Genomic DNA, 18,566 nt, shown 5'->3' on the forward strand with positions numbered 1-18,566 from the left:
AGTAAGCACCGTAGCCAAAAATTAAATGAGCTGATGTGTGCATCTCATGACTTCCTTTTACTCCAAGTTTAATGTCATTTTCCCATTATTGGCAATTTGAATGTGATTCAATAGTTTACTCACTAAATATCACCAACAGTGGTCAAATTGAAACCAGATTTAAAAAAATTATATTAATTTGAATTTTTGGAATCTTGAATTCAAGTTATGTTTTTCGCAATCACGAGCGTGTGTGTATGAATGCGTGTGTGTGTTTGTGTAGGTGCATGTGTGAGTGCGTGTATGTATGCATGTTGAGTATGCAGTGATGTGTGTATGCGCGCGTGTGTAGGCATTCGTGTGTGTATGTAGGCATGTGTGTTTGTGTCTGTGTGCAGGCATGAGTGTATGTGTAGGAGTATGTGTTTGTATCTGTGCACAGGCATGAGTATGTGTGCGTGTGTGTGTGTATGCGTAGGATATGGACCCAACCTGGAAACGGTTTTCACAAGATGAGCAGCATTGTGAGACCGGTTGACGCGACGGTAGTGCTGGCAGAGGGTGCTGGTGGGAAAATAAAAAGACAGGAATTCAAAACAGTCAAATGAGAACAATAAACAATCGTGATCGCTCAAAAAAAAAAAAAAAAAACGCTAAATTTGTCGCCAACTTGGCGACTAAAAGACTGGCAATATATCGCCAAGTGTCCGTCAAATTATAACACCACTTGAGTATAAATGGAAATTAAAAATGATTTCCCCACAAAAAGGGGCAAAAGACCCCTTTAGAAACAACCGAATGCAACCAAAAGGGAAGGTGCACAACTAGACCCCACTAGGAGTCTATGTACCAAATTTCAATTTTCTAGGACATACCGTTCTTGAGTTATGCGACATACATATGCACATACATACATACATACATACATACGAACGTCACGAGAAAAGTCATTGTAATTAACTCGGGGAATGTCAAAATGGATATTTCGAGTGTTTATACGTTCTAGGCACTTATCCGCGTGTGGTCGGGTTGAAAAAAAACTCAACATTAATTCGGGGGTGAGAAAAATGGAAATAAAGACCAAATTTTGAGTGAAATTTTTTTTCGCGAATACAATACTTCCTTTTTTGGAAAAGAAAGTAAAAATAAGTAAAAAAAACTGGAAGGCATTTTTTATATATTTTAAAGATTTTATAAATGAAACAATGCAATTACTCAAACATAATTTAGACTTTAAATCTAGTAACCTCAAACTTAGACGAATTCCGAATAACTGCCGAAATTTTCAACATGGCAGATGAAAATGCATCGAAAGATTGTTTTTATCGAAGTTTTAGAAAATTATGAACTCTCATTGAAATAAATGCAGCATATATTCGCTTAAATTTCAGCAATTCAGAACAAAAATGATGTTTAAAGTTGGAGGGTCTGACAAATTCACGATACAAAACTTCCGAAATTTCCCTGCAACAACACTTAATCTGGACCTTTTTCCGATTTTAGCTCAATCTTTTCAACAAAACACTAAAGAAATATAAATATCAACATGTTCTTGTATAATCTTATATTGTCTTCTCCATGAACTAAAGCTTTAGAAATACAGTAAAGCCCGACTATGTGAAAAATGCAGGCAACGCTAAATTTTTGAATTCGCAAGTTTTTTGTATATTTGATTATGTGAAAATTAGTTCATTTTAAAATGTTTCTAAATAAATAAACCGTGCGTTATTGCTATACGAATTGAAAAAGCAAAACCTTATTACTATTTTTTCATATTAAAAGCAACAGTTAACGTAAAAAAAAAGTCACCAGATAGGAATCTTTTACACACGAGCATGAAAATTGCAAATGTTTCCGATCATTCTTGAAACATGTTCATTACATTTTATTTTCCTTCTTAGTAAAATAGCTTATTTTCCCCAAAAGTTAGACTGACTCCCAAAAGTTGAAGATTATTGGCACCTACGATTTAATTCTTATTTTTTTTAAGTTTTTCATGCAACAACTCGTTTGAAATCAATTATGCATTTTTTTTTTTGCAAAGTATAAAATAAAACTCTTTTCTCCGATAAAATTTCGATTTTTATTTATTTATTTTTTTCTAAATCACATCATACCAAGAAAGGTTAATAATGAGTCAATTTCAAAAAAAAAAAAAAAAAAAAGTTGTGTTAAAAGCAACATTTTTGACACAACGGTAAATAAATGCCTCAAACGCTCCCCCCCCCCCCTTCAATTCGGTGTTTTGCCTTACCTTTCTACGTTCGGCTAGAGAATAAATGTACAACGCAGTCCTCCCCCCCCCCATCACAAAAAAAAAAACCTATCAAAGTAAAGCTGAGCAGGTGTCTTATAAAATCAGTAAAAACGAACAAGTTTCCACTTTTTCACAGAACTGGGGATGTGTAGAGCAAAAAAAACAACCAACTTTTCGGGAAGAATCTTCGAAGAGAATCAAAACAATGCTGCACCATTTTACCTTACTCTTATTTGCCGACTTCGGAGACTACGTTTGTTACAAATAATCGAAGAACCTCAGGGGGGAGGGGGAGGGCACGGAATAAAATCTTTTCAATTTATACAGAACGGCGAAATGCGGAATGTAAGTGGCGAATTCGGCACGCCGAAAAGTTCTTCCATTACTTTTTAACTTTTTATTCAGCGCAGAGGAGCACAATTGAAGCGCCATTTTGATCACGTCTAAATTTAGCATACGGAGTGACGAAATAAAGTTTGCTGTAAGAAAAAACCAATAAATATTTCTTGAATTAATTAAAAAGGAAAAAGGTGCCTTAATTTCAGGTATATTGACAAAAGAGAAAGCTGAAATTGAACAACAAAACGATACAGGAACTTTACCATGTCATTGCTCTCTTTTCAGAAATCGTAGCTCTATCAGTTTTTTTTTTTTAAACAAAATTTAATTTTAGGGAATATTAAGGTCCTTTGGCTTTTAAAAATTATGTACCATTTGCGCAAATGATGAAATTTAGCAGGTGGGCATAGGCAGGATTTGGGACAAATAACTTTCTGGCAATAGTTTTAAACACAAGAAGCAAGTTGTTCTGTGGATCATCAAAGGGCAGTGGTATAGTTGAGGGGAGGCGAAGCCTTCCCCCTCCTCCACACATCTTATTATTATCTTAACAAACTCAAGCGTCCCTCCTTCACTTTTTCAATCAAAGCGTTTTTAGTTTTAATAAATCATATGTGGAATCTACGGGTCGATCTGGCATAAGGTTAATTAAAATTCTCACCAAACTTTTTTTCCAGTATACTACGCTGCTGTCATGGGGTTCGCATCCTACAAAAGGGGTGTCGGAGAGTTTAGACTGGGAAATTTTTGTCGAATTGAAATCAAGCAAATAATGTTAATAAAGAAATTTAAAAATATCGCGGAAACGGTCGGATGGGGGGGGGGAGGACGTAAATCTAACTACCATAGTCGTCTACGTTTTTTGGTTGCTAATTTCATAATTTGGCGTCAAACTGAGTGATCTGTCTACAAACACCAATCAGCAAAACGTTTCATACTAAAAAACCAGGTAATTAAAAATCAATTTAAGTCCGAAATCCTCACCCCCATCCTCCTCTCAACATCAACTTTTTTTTTTTTTTTTAACCGCAGGGACGTTAACAACCACAGAATCCTTAGTTTAAGTAATATTGCCAAACCTAGTAAATAAATATTTATTTCAGTGAACCCACTCCGACAAACGACCTCTCCAAATGACTGGAAGACAATAAAATAGAATTTCACCCTATTAATTTTAACTATAATAACTTGGCTTCCATTAAACGATCACTCCAAATATCTTCCTTCTCATGGTTGCACTTTGTGCATATTACTCGTATTATTATTTACGTTTGTCAGTTTAGCAACACTTTTTTCTCTCCTAGCTTTGTTGGGAGTTGAGGTAGTATCTAGTATTTTAACTAATAAGGAACTTCGAAGTCGATGTAGCAGTCATTTCATATGCAATTCGCAATTCCAGCGCTCGAATACGCTACCTTGCGGTGATTAATAATACTATAGAAAAAGGTAAAACATTCCGTTCAACGTGTTTTCTTTAGAGAAAATTACAGGGTTTAGACAGTTTGTGGTGTAATGTAATTTCAGAGGAATAGAAAATATAATATTTTTCTCATTAACTCCTACGATGTATAAAAACCTTGGGGGTGGAATCCTGGAACATATATTGAAATAGCGCCAATCCGCGCCAGAATCTCCCCAACCCCCTTCCGGCTGGGCACCCTGCATAGTCACAGGCACCCAAATATAACATTTGACAACATTTGAATGTTTTGTGGACCTAAATTTTATTCCAATGGCAATCGACTGACACGCTCAATCGATTATCCAAATAGTCAAGAATAATGAATTCCCGTAGATAAGGTTCTATGCAGTCAAATTCACTATCAAGAGAAACGAGCGAAACAATGTTAATACAAGCGTGCATAATTTTTTGAAATACAAACTCTCAACTGCAGGCCTTCGAACAATTATTGCACTGAGTATTTATTTATATATATTTTTTATTTTCGGCGCAGGCAAAGGCGAGGCTTCATTAATTACACGTCATCGGAAAAGGAGGGTATGCATTTTCTTCCCTCGCGCTCTCTCTCTCTCTCTCTCTTTTTGACGTCGAACGTTTTTAGCGCCAACAAACCGCAAGAAAGCAAGTCGGTCGGAAATTAAAGATGATGACACTTGTTACGTGGGGCAGGGGCGCGGATTAATTTCCAGCACGTCCGCTCGCGCTGACGCTTACCTTTTTATCTTCGCTGCAGATTTCTCTCTGCGAAAACCGGGCTCTTCGACTTTCACCAAAATCGCAATATTGATAACATTGCTTTCGTCTTTCGGTCGAATAAAGGATTTTCAGGAAGAGAAAAATAGAGCCTCCTATTCAGGGGCGCAGCAAGGGGAGGTCAGAATAAAAAAACCGGACACCTTTGATTTTGTCAGAATGACAATCCTAGTATGGTAGATTATCTGAATGTACATTGCTATGACCAAGAAGGTAAATTCTGACAACTTTTTTCACAGCAACACTGACAACTTTTTTCAAGTTTCAAAAATTGATGTCAAATTTTCCCATGGAGATGGATGTTCAATTGATACATCTTTGAAGAGTGACACTTTTTATGCACGGGTTTCGAAGTACTGATCGGCGAACTTTTTTGTGAAGAAAGTGACGTAGTTGTTTTGTGTGCCGAAAAGTCGCCCATGCAACTCTTCTCGCTTTTTTTTTCTTTCTCGTTGTCCGTGGTTACGTGTCCTGTGTTGAATACAGCTGTTGGTCATCAACAGAGCATCCGTTGAAACACGTGTATACAACCAACGCATTTGAAATTTGTTTAGTTATTCACGTTTTTTATATTTTAAAAAAAGTACAATTCTGATGTGTACAATTTTGTTTTTCGAATGTATTTTTTTGAAACAAGATACAGATTAATTTCGGAAATTACCGTTATGCTGGAGTAAACGGTTCATTTCGAACGTTAAAACAATCATCTATGGAATAGCAAATTGATCTTTCGACGTAATACGAAAATAGTCACCTTGAGCGACTATGCATTTCTGCCAATGTTCGAATCACTTTTGGAAGCACTCAAGGGCGCCTTATAGGGGGGCAAGGGGTGGGCTCGAGCCCCCCCCCCCCTAGAAATTAGAACTTCCTTGCTTTTAGTACTTTTTTCTTTGCAAAAGTGTAAAAACATTTCTTCTCCAGCCATTAATGAATTTGTTATTAAAAATTTCGAATTTTAATGACTCTAATGTGCCCTGAAAACTGCTACCATGGGGAAAATATCCTGCTAAACCGTGGGGAAAATAGCTGAGCCTCCCTAACAATTTTGCATATGGGCGCCCATGGAAGCACTCCTGAAGCCATTTTTCGCAACCTCCTCCAAGACCTCCTTCGATGTAGCTTTAACTTCATCTGACGAAAGAAAGCGGCGTCCCTGCAAATGTTTTCTAGCTGCTGGGAATAGGTTAAAAGTCCCACGGGGCTAAGCCCGACGAAATTATTAGTTTGACTTTTTAAGAGCTATATTATCATTATCTACTATCTAGGGGTGTTAATAGCAAATGAAATTTTCTGAGTCACACTTAAAAATTGTATTAAAAAGTAAAATTCTAAAATTTAAATGTATGTGTTAATTTTATACAAAAATGAGCTGAAGCTTGCATCACATGACTTCCTTTTACACCAGTTTAATGTTATTTCCCCCAATACTGTAATTTTAATGTGAGTTAATAGTTAACTCTCTAAATATCACCAACAGTGGCCAAATTGAAACCAGATTTAAAAAAAAAAAACACCAAATTTGTCGCCAAGTTGGTGACAAAACTTGGCGACAGAAATACTGGCGATATATCGCCAAGTGTTCGCCAAGTTATAACACCACTTGAGTTTGCATCGAAATTAACAATGATTTCCTTCCAAAAAGGTGCAAAAGACCTCTTTAGAAATACCCGAAAGCAAAGGAGGTGCACAACTAGACCCCACTAGGAGTCTACGTACCGAATTTCAACTTTCTAGGACATACCGTTCTTGAGTTATGTGACATACATACGCACGTACAGACGTCACGAGAAAACTCGTCGCAATTAACTCGGGAAGCGTCAAAATGGATTTTTCCAGTCTTCTATACGTTCTTAGGTATATATGCACGTGTGTTCGCGTCGAAAAAAAAAATCGACATTCATTCGGGGGTGAGCAAAATGGAAATTAAGGTCGATTTTTGAGTGAAAATTTTTTTTGCGAATACAATACTTCCTTTTTTTGTAAAAGGAAGTAAAAAATAAGGTCAAAATTTTTAGACACTATTTATAAGTGATTTGAAGGTAAAATTTCAATTCTTGTTAGAGATGCAAACGAAAGAAAGAAAAACTAAAAAATCGTAGATTAATTGTGAAAAACAGCAAGAAAGGAGACACAATTATGAGGTTTGACCAGAGCCGTCACGAGGTCAAAAAACTTGGGGGTTGTATTAAATTAACTGCCCCTTAGTCACTTCAAACGTTACTTAATTACAGAGAGAGAGGAGGGATTGTTTCAGTTTCTGGTTCATTACTAGATCTAAGTACTGACAATATGAACCTAATCGTAAATATTGCATGTATTAAATTTTGCATACATAAATTTATGCAAAAATAGGGTGTTTCGAGGGCTTCCTCCGAAAATTTTTCGAATTTGTAGTTTTAAAAATTTATTTTAGACGGTCTTTGGTAAAGTTATGGAGAGAAGAGGTTCGAAGGCATTCCTTCAACCCCGCAGTTTACTGCTTTACTAAATGAAAAACTGCAAAATTTGCTGAGCGAAGCAAACAATTAAAACTCTTGTTCCAGCGACGTAATTTCCATCCGTTTTCTAGTTTATAGGACAGCATTACAAGATCGAAGTACCCCAACTTTCCACCACCAGGGGGAAACGCGCGAATCGCGTTATAATCGTAAAAATAATTATTAAAAAGGCTTGAAAAAGAAGCCAGTTTTCGGAAAGACCTGTCGTACACACCGGTCCTACGTCGTCACAACATCGCCGAAGAGTTCTCATTAAAAATGGCGGCCTCATCTGTTTGAATTAGATCCGCTCCGAGTATCTTGGTAATGACTTCCGAATCGGCCCAAAGAGCGACGATTATTTTTAAGGGGGGGGGGGGGCGGGAAGAGAGAAATTGGAATAAATAGAACAGATTGGGGGATCGGACCTTTTTCCGCTCCGTTTGGTGTGGAAGGCCAAGCATTTCCCCTCGCACGAGTGGGAATTCGTGAAATTCTCAGAGGAACTTTCAGGTAATTGGTAACTTTCCACTTTTCAACAATACGAATCAAACTAAGCGCTCAATAAAATTGTTGTTCTTTTATTTCACAAAATTAATACAAACCTATCAAAGCATTCATTGCACCAAGACGTCTATTTCTTTCAGTGGGGGGGGGGGGAGTGATAGGGGCGAATATTGAAAAAGGTCTTAGAAAGAATAAATTGATTTTGCTCCTGCAGTAAACAGCTAAAAATTTCTTTCAAATTTGATGCAAGCGATTTTTCCAACGAAAGCGCAAATCTTTGAACAAATAACAAATGAAATACAAAAATTGGAAAACAAGAAACACAAAAAAAGGGAATGTAAAACAAGATCCTGTGAAAAGAAATATTTTTTAATATTCAAAATTTTCTGATATATATACAAAAAGCAAGATTTAATTTTCCACGCATTTTTTTTCACAGCATGATGGAACACAAAATGAACAAAAGAAAACCAAGTGATAAAAATTGCTAAAGATACAGCAATGGATCATAGTGCGAAACACGAAAATACCTGTTAAAAACGGCAATTTTTCCCCCCCTATGTAACGACTGAAGTAGTATCTCGGGAAATACGTTCGCATAAGAAAAAAAAATTCCCCCTTCTACCGTTTTCTCTCTCATATAAACAGTTTCGCTACGAAAGTGTTACACATCGAAGCAACATATAAATTTCAACAGAACATTGCAGAATTAAAAGCAAGTCTTGAACAAAAAATGTATGTTTGAACAAAAATTAATTTATTTCAACATCTAGCATATAACAACCAGGGGCGCCCCGATGGAAGGTCACGGGAGATCGCCGTGAAATCCCAAAAATTTCCGTATTTGGCAAATTTTGTTTGATGATTCAGTAAATTTGAGGTCATAATTGCAATATTTAAATGCCCAAATGTCCCTTTTCAGTGGGTGCACTAAAATGCGAATACCCGTATTTTATCATTCGGCAAATTCATAATTTCCGCACTCCAAAAGAATTAAGTTTCTCCTTGACTACAACATCATTCATTTCATACACTAGATACTTAACTGCTAATAACTTTAAAATATTTAAAACAATAAAAGCCATGAGAAAAGAGAAGACACACCAAATTGTAGCTTTTCATTTCGTTTGACAAAGTCATAACTTCAACTTACCAATCCAGGATAAAAGTTTTCATTAGAATAAGTATGCACGTTGAAACTAACTGAAGCAGGTTACAAAGCGAACTTTGATTAATATACAGTGTATCCAAACACACACGTCACGATTTTGAAAATCAACAACTAACTTCAACTTACCAATCCAGGATAAAAGTTTTCATTAGAATAAGTATGCATGTTGAAACTAACTGAAGCAGGTTACCAAGCGAACTTTGATAAATATACAGTGTATCCACACACACGTCACGATTTTGAAAATCAACAACTACCAGTAAATTTGACTTAGCACGTGAGAAAAACGCTCTAGGAAATGTTCGACACTTCAACTACACTGAATACATGATCTCAATGCCTCCCCAACTGAGTGTCCACCAACAGGTAGGAAGCAATACGACTGCCGCCATGCCATTTTCAACGAAATGCTGTTATTACGGTAATATCTAAAGATGACCGCCAAGATAAGCGGAGACCTCCAACAATGCCTGGTATAAACGGCGGAACTTTTGAACAATTGTTGTGGAAGTGCCGCTAATGGCTACTGGACTCTTCTGGCCCCATTGGAACTGAAATCGGGTTTCTTCTGAGAAGCAGAAACCTCTGGGGAAAAGCGAAACTCTGAGACATTGCTGAACGGAGTAAGTAGATGGGAGCATCATAATTTATTTACTCGAAGTCACTTTACGGAGTGAAAATAGAAGGTGGAACAAAAACGTTTCTTTTTTTTTATTACTTTCCTCTTTTTTAAACGAAACATAGCAAAGGATGCCCACTCTCTCAATATTTATACCAAGCCGACCCCTCATACGCTATGAAGCACTCCCCCCCCCCCCGAAGAACGAGAACGCTCCAAATAATTAAAATTTAAAAGATTGCATAAAAAATTTCAATGACGCCAAGACACCCTTGCCCTCGTACGCACCCTTGAATATACATTTTTTTTTCTTTTTTACAATTGGCGGAATAAAATAAGAATCAGAACAGTAGACTTGAATCACATCACAGGGATGTCATTGAATAAAAGGTAGGGATGTGTCGTTCCTGAATGAAAGGAGTCGAAATAAATAGTTCAGAATTGTCTTTTAAAAATGAAGGACCGTTTTTTTTTTTTTGAACGGTGAACAGTTAAAATCGCATATTTATTTTTTTTTAATTTCAATAACAATCATCAATTTTTTAAAATCAGTCGTGAGTATGTCTTGCAAAGAAGGCACCGCAATATTTTTAATGATCCTCTGATGAACGAATCATTAAAAAGAATGATATTGCCCATCTCTACTATAAAAAAAAAAGGCAAAAAAAAAAAAAAGAGGAAATCCAAAAATATAACACGAAAAGGTGTACGAAGGAAAAACACATAAAAAGGGCAAATTTAAGTCATGAACCAATTGAAAAAAAAAAAAAAAAAATCAAAACTATAGCCCGATTAGCTTTTATATTCATTTCAAAATATTTACTTAACTAAGAAATTAACAGCATATGATTTTCGTAACAACATAAAAGGTTGCGTTCAAGGACAAATTTATATGTACAAAACAAATATAAGGAAAAAGTTAGTAAATAAATACCAGAGCTTTTTGCACTTCAAGCTCAAGAAAAATGGGACTTTAAGGAGCTTGTCATTTTAGTTATAAATCAGTTGCAGATACATGAAAGTTTCTTTTTCTTCCAAGATCTCCATCTTATATTTACTTAGTTTCTAACATCTGAAATTTTATTCTTTACAAATTGGTAAGAAATTTCTAAGTTTCTGACTTCCAAATCCAGTTGCGAAGCAATGCTCTATTTTAACAGGTAAGAAAACGTTCAAAGTTCTCCAACACTGGAAATATTGACATCTCACATTTCTTCCCTGTGATATTAAGTGAATGATCATAATGGACCCCCCCCCCCTCGACTCCCCAAAAATATAAATAATAATATTATTAATAAAAAGATGCGATAGAAAGTAAAAATTTACAGATACTTCGTTTTAAAGAGCAACAAAGCATATTTCTAAATAGGCATCTTTCTATTCTGCCTATTAAGAAATTTTGGCTGTGCCCACAATTTGAACCTTTAGAGTGAAGCAAAATTTTAGATAAACGTTTGATTGCCCCCCCCCCCTCCCGATTTCAAATTTATGACAATATAAAATAATTCCGCTTTTGCAGCAGTATGTTCATATCAATAAGCATTAATGAGCTACATCAAATATTTCAGGATCCAAAAGATATGACTTTCTTTCTCTTTGGGAGGGGGGGGGGGGAGTTGAAAGGACAGACTCCTGACCATTTAAAACATTCCAAAATTCGGAGCAAAGGAAGGCTGTCTGATGCATCCTGGCAGATTCTGCTTCCTTTCTTCGGAAAGCACCTTAACGCTTAATTACCAAATGGAGTAGTATTGTCCGAGGCGAGTACGTTTTGACAAATCATTATCATAAGCCTCTCTATTCCAATTCACGCTAAAGCGACGCGGGGTGCTATGTCGCGGGCATTCAGGCTATCGATCCTTGACTAAACGGCATTTGGGATGAGTTTGAACAAGCAATCACGGCCCTACAGAATACACGCAAGTCTCTATAGCTGTAGTGATAAAAGCTGGAATGGACCTTGAATGAATCTCGAGCGTCACATTCCCAAATAGCGATCCCCACCTCTCATTAGCGGACATTTTTGCGAGTCCCAGTCCCTTCATAGGTCACTCTGAATAGCGGACACTCCGAAAAAAGAACAGTAATTTAAACAAAAAATGTTTCTGATGACTTTTTTTTTTGTTTTGTACTCCTACCAATGTACACTACAATCTACTACACCTTCTTTACACATTATGTACCAAAACTATATATGCAAGGCATACAGAAATCCAATCTATTTTTCTCGAAAAATCAAAACTGAGGTTAATTTTTAATTTACCATCCAAATTTATCGTAAAAACGATGCAATTACATGAAGCCCTCAGCATAAACATTCCACAAGAGCTTCACGGAAATAATCCTGAGCTAGAACGAAAAAAAAAAACTTATCTCGGTTATTAATCCTCTCTATCAGCAGCGAAACTCTTATTCCCGCGTATTCCGAAGTATGATGAAACACATTTTAAAATAAACATCACATCAGCATGGCAATCAACTAGACTTTTTTTCTCTTTATTACGATTAAACTATGTTTTCTCGAAACTTCAGAAATACCAAACATACGACGCATCAACTGAGGAACTGGTGCAGTTACGACGCACGAATAGAATTTATATACAAATGAAGTTCCATTCGTTCTGTTTTCAAGGGGAGAACGCCGTTTTCAGGTAACCTGTACCTTCGCACATTGTTGTGGGACGCTAAAATGTTCCGTTTTACGACGCGACCGAATGGAACACTGGGAATAACTTATTTAAGCCTTTTCATGCCAATGATTTGAATTCGAGACGTATCGAGTAGCACTTTGGCCGAGTACGAATTATGTTTTGAAAAGAACCACTGACATACATGTCCTGAATTTTGTACTCATTGGAATAGCAGTGTAGACTTCCATATAATGGTGTTAAATTCGAAATTTCAGCAGAAATTTATCTATGCCTCTTTTTTAAAAATTCGCAGTTGAATAATCTGGACTCAAGAAGCACAGTCGCAGGTTGCAGATCGCAGCTCGTAAAGCATAGTTGATAGTAAATAAAAATTGTGTGAGTCTGCAAAGAATTTCATTCGTGTTTAAAATCAGCACTAAATTCACTCGAGCAAATTTGTGCATTAAAGCAGGGGCTCCGAACTTTTCCGGTTCACGGCACCGTTTGAGGAATTATAATTTTTTCCCGGCACTCTTGCTTATCTTTATCATATATATATACACATGCATTGATACCATGGACACTTCGCGGCATACCAGGGTACCGTGGCACTCAGTTTGTGAACCACTGCATAATATATAAAGTGTCTGACGCCAACTCCATAGCTCTAATAAATAAACAAAAAAAGTAATCAATTTTACCAAGTACAAGGACTGTTTTGATTGAATTTATTGCCAAAATTACTTTCATTCCCCCCCCCCTCCCCCGAGGTTTAGCCTTAATTATAAAATTCAACTAAGCTACATTCTAGACTTGCCAAAGATACTTTTTTCTTCTTCGTCAACTTTCTCAAAAAACCGACGGAACGACAGGATCCGGGGGGGGGGGGGAACTAGAGAGGGGTTTACATCAAATAGAGAAAGAAAAAAGAAAAAAAAAGATGGGTCATCCCACTTTGTTTCTTCCCTTGGTGCAACGCAAGAAAAGGAGGGTGGAAGGGTGTGGGCGAGAAAAGGTTCAAAAATTCCAGGGGAAGTTGAAGCGAGCGATGGAATGTAAAAAGCGGGGTCCTCGTCGGGAAACGAAAAAGTGGAGGGGGGCGGGGGTGAAAGAAGGATATAGTGCAAAAGAAATGCTTGTTCCAGCAGTCCCAGCTTCCCCACCCAAGGTCATTACTGACTGGCGACCAGCAGTCTGGGATAGTTTGGAACGGGAAGAATCCGAAAAAGAGGTTCGTTCACCGATGCACCACATAAACATCCACGTTGGTTGCAAACGTGGAATCGGAATTCTGCCCGATGACCGTCAATTTTTTCAAACATGGATAAAAGCTGAAAACCTGCATTTTTTCCGTGATTCCCCGATAACAGGACCTGATCATAAAATAAGCCCTGGATTGTTTTTTTTTTTTTTTGACTACTTCTAATACAAGTCCTACTTCTAAATTAAGCGCTAATTTACCATTTAAAAGAATGCCTCATATTGCCACAGCCTGACGACAGGGGCGTGGACCGGGGAGGAGAAGCACCTGTTGACCCGGGCCTGAAACAGGCTAAAATTTTTGAAATGAGGGGTCAAATACATGTAGGGACGTAGTAAGTGGTAAACAATAAGATGGGAGCTTGATTTCTGAATGTCGAAGTCCCCAAATGCAACAAATACGTACATATTGAAATTAAACAAACGGATGTGCCTAATGCAACCTACGATTTTCATCATTTTTCAAAAACTTCGTTTTAGAAACAGACGTGTTGATAGTTTAGCATTTAATAAAATTCAATTTTTTTAACTAATGAATTTGGTTCGTGAAATGGTGGCAGTTTGCAACAAGAGGAAGGATGAGGGCTACGAGAAATATGACATCACGCATTTTTTAATAATAGGTTAATAAAAAAGGGGGCCAGGTGACAATGGGGAGCATGGTGAAATGTGACACTTTAAAACAAAAGGGGAGTGGGGTCAAAAAAGTTGGGGGAAAAAAAGACATTATGGACAGTTCCTGAAAGCAATGTGGCTGATTGTTTGCAAAGCTAACATCTAAGAATTCTTGAACATGAACGAATGTTAATAAGTCGCGCAAGAAAAGATATAAAACATCCCCTGAATGTAAGCCTTAGCATATCTTTCGCAACAAAGCTTAATATACGACCGGGTCTTATTTTTGGGAAACACGGTACAGTCAACTCTCGATTATCCGAGGAATAGAGTGGAATGGTAAAAGCGGATAATACGAATAATAGCCAAAAAATAATACCGTAATATGGTCCAACTATGGGCCAGGGGCGGCAAATAGGGGGTGCGAGAGGGGGCGGTTGCACCCCCAAATTTTTCACTAAGAATAATATAAAATGGTAAAATTCAATTTAGATAACTTAGAAAATCATTTGCCTGAATTTTCAGAACAGAAAAAACTGATGGAGGATAAGTGTTTGCCTTAACTAAAGAAGTAATCGCTTCATATGGATTAAATATTTCAAAATTGAGTAATCTATGTTATGATGGAGCATCTTGTATGAGATACCCGTACAGTGTAGAGTCTGTGCAATTTTTACGCGTAAATTCCATGTCATTTTACATAAATTTTTATGCTCATATTATAAATTAATGTTCAGCTAGTAAGTGTTCATTCTCACATTAAAAAATACTTTCACATCAACAAATGTATCTTGAGGCTCTTTACTTGACAATCTCCGCGTGACACAAGATGGTCTTCAAGAGTTATAAAAGCCACCTGGAAGAATTACTGGAAAGAGACCTTTTCATTGATAAAAAATTTGATGTCATTTTAATATGTATGCCTTTGTCTGAATTTTTTGTTTACTTTATTTATAATGCGGAGCGTTTTTTTTTTTGATAAATGCTACACTCTATCATAAAAATTTTAATTCACTAATCTTAATTCTTGGATTGACAATTGAAACTCTTAGTAATTTTCGCATTAATGCATACTTGAACCAGGTGTGGAACTTTGTGACAGAACTTTTCGTAACAGTTTTTAATGCATGCCAATGTGAAAGAGGTGACAAAACCCAGATGAAGTTTTAGTCAAAATATTAAATCAATATTTTGAATAAACTGATCAATTCAGTTTCTCAAGAAATTGAGACAGGATTTAATGAGATATATTTATTACTGGTCTTAACTTCAATATTATGTAGGTCGGTTATAGAAAGCGAAAAAGAAAATATTACACTTATAAGTAATGGCATGAGGGAAGAGGAATTGTTTTGTGAATTGTGATTATACTTCTTAATGACACAAAATAAATACTAGCCTACTTAAAAAGCTTTCTTGGTTATTTTAAAGAGAGGAATCTAAAGGAAATGTGCTTTTTTGACATAACTTTCTTGCTTCCGTTGTTTTTTGACTGCTTCAATCAGGTCAGTCATTTGAAAGATGACTTCCGTGATTAAATTGAAAAACCGATGTAAATAAAGCACAAATTTACACGAAAATACAGCATATAGCTATTTCAAGGCTACAAAAATGGAGCCTCTTCATCGGTGTAAAAAACTACGCACACAACCAGAAAGTTGTAGGAGAACTGAACGTCAACCAATTTTGACTTGCGTGTCTCAGGAGGTTAGAGAATTGCCTTCGAGCGCAATGAGGCAAAGCAAGACCTTCCTCTTTAGCTATACTGGCAATAAATTAAGTCATTGGATATTGATTAACTATAGTTACAAAATTTTCTGTTCTTCCCGACTCCAAAAATAGCAGATTAAAACTTTACTAAAAAATAAAAACTAGTACCGAGATATTTTGTGAGATAACTTATAACAAAATTAATTTAAAGCTTCGGTCGAAAAAATTTTAATTGTTCTTTACAAACCTAATTATTCTTAACATTAAAACCATTTAATTATCAGTTATTGTGAAAAACCATATGTATTTTACACCGTTCTGAGGAAATTCATGTTCAAGAAACTCGACCCCCCAGACGAAATGCTGAAATGTCGCCCCTGCTATGGGCCACTTTTCAATGAAAATTCCGTGTACATCTTTAACTTAGAAATTTGAGGACTTTAGCAATGGTAGCTATACATCTCGTCTTTTGAATGAAATGTTAAAAAAAAAAAAAAAATTCTAAGTTGGAAAGAAGAGGAAGGGGGATTTTTTTTTTCTCATGGCCCATAGTTGTAACAATATGGGCCACCACATTTTAACCTAGAAAACTCATTGAAAACTTGATCTGGCATATTGTTGTCTGAGACTACACGTAGTTCTATGCATGAAACTAAGTGAATGTAAAGAATTATTTTAGTCTATCATTTACCTTTTTTTTTTTTTTTTTTCAATTTTTTGAGACTTAATTACCACTTGTCGTCACGAGTAATTAATAAAGTTCAACATGGTAAAAGTAGGTAACGTTCTTTATTGTCTGCCTAGGTTATGACGTAGAAACATTTGAAAACTAGAAAATTTTCACCTACTAAAGGTTAGGTACTTATACTTAGATCTCAGAAAATACGTAGGTAGGACAAATTTTAAACGAGATAAAAAATAAATAAATAAATAAAAACTGAAATGCGAAATCACATTTCTTATTCTAAAATCTCATCAAAATAATTTTTAAAAATTATCTCAGTTTGTATTTGGTCCGGACTTCAGACAACACCTTCTTCAAAAACTCCTATGAGTGCGGGCGATAGTGCGACCCCCAAGCTTTCTTCTGTCTTTTCTTCTGTCTCCATTATTTATAATAAATACAAAATATGGCGAAAGCATCCCTATAGAGAATAAAATGAAGCTCCAAGCCTCTAAAAACCGGGAAAAATAGGTGGCCCATTGTTGTACCCCAACATTTCCATTTTCGATAAATGTTGAGAGCTTGTGAAAGCTATGAAACATTTTAAATCAACAAGCGGCTTAATTCATAACTGACAAATTAGTAAAGCATATCTGAACTTACCAGATCTTGGAAAACAGTATAAGGGGTCTGCCCAAAGGAGACTTTTGGCTCTTCCACGAGTAGTCAAATCACGCACTAAGAACGACTAAGTTATCTAAAGTACACAAAAAACAATGGACATCTCTCATAAAGCGTCTTTAACTATCTAAATGGTTACACTACTGGTTTTTTTTTTTTTTTTTTTGGAGCACGTAAGTTTGAAAAAGAGGTCCCTAGAGAGCAAAATCATCGCCATGGCAACAGTAGCCCATTGGTGCCCACTTGACACAAAGTTGTACCGTTTTACGGTACTAGTGTATGCAACAGTTAAAAAATATGAATAACACTCACGTATACATTTAAATTATAGCTAAAAACAATAACATTGACTGTAAAAATTATGTGTAAAAGCAAAAAAACGAACAATAACACAATCACAAGTTTAAAAAACATATGATTACCATAATTTTAGTATATAACGTTAAAAAAAAAAATGTTTTGAGAAGAACCGCTCTAATTTCGACCGACGATGATCGAGAGTTTACTGTATACGTAATTCGCAAGAATAGCAGCTGACGAAAAACGTTTCTGAGAAGATGAGTCGGTAAAAAAATTGGGGATTTGAATGAGATGAAAAAAGTGACAATTGAAGAGCACTGGGAAGAACGTCGAAATGTCTGTTTCCGGTGTTGGAGAAAAAATGTTTTAAGGGGTATTTTTTTCTTTGGGGGGGAGGGGGGAGGCGGAGGGTGTCTTCGCGATATTTAGGGGTGTGCGCCCCTGCTTGTGTAACGGACCCTTGAAAACAAAGATATACTCCAGGTAGCTTTGTCATGTCCCACCCCTAAAATTTTGCTTCTGATAGGATCATTCAGCATGTGTCACCCTGCATGGTGGGCTCCGGGTACTTCCAGGCGTAACGGTTTACAATGCAAAATTTACTGCAATCCGTAGAGCGGTTTAACATTAAAAAAAATTGCGGGAGGTAGAACCCTGGATTCAAAATAAAGCAATTTATGACGACGAAGCTTTTCAATTCTAATGCTACATTATTTCTGCATTTTAACCACTCGAATATTATTTATCTGCCCAAATCAATCACGCATCCTATAAACCAAATCAAGCCAGAAAAACAAGATATGCTCGAGTCCCTTACGTTGCCAAGTCAACGACTCCAGAGCATCTTTTTTCCAGGACACTAAAACTTACCAAACACACAAACAGCCACAACGAGACCCAATTTGCATATCAGTAGCAGAACTCAGGAATAAAGCATAATAAAAAGGAGTCCAGCATGCGATCTCTGTGACCTTGAGCACAAAAAAAGCGCCATCATTACTTTCCAACCTACTTGAAGTGCGCATAGGAAAGGAAAGGATTCCCGGCGTCAAGCAGTCTGCCTTTTTCAGAGCACGTGCCAACGGGGAAAAAAACCGGTTCCCCCTACTGATCTCAGCCAACACACAAGGCTACTTTTG

General features: G+C 36.5%; 1 protein-coding gene across 2 annotated transcripts in view; it reads right to left on the minus strand.

Moving 5' to 3' along the window:
- The window catches only part of LOC129219807 (transcription factor 12-like), a 95,537-nt gene that overhangs the window by 39,809 nt on the left and 37,162 nt on the right, over nt 1-18,566 (minus strand). The gene's annotated exons all lie outside the window — the stretch shown is intronic.

The sequence above is a fragment of the Uloborus diversus genome, chromosome 4, assembly GCF_026930045.1.
Source record: "Uloborus diversus isolate 005 chromosome 4, Udiv.v.3.1, whole genome shotgun sequence".
Taxonomy (NCBI): domain Eukaryota; kingdom Metazoa; phylum Arthropoda; class Arachnida; order Araneae; family Uloboridae; genus Uloborus; species Uloborus diversus.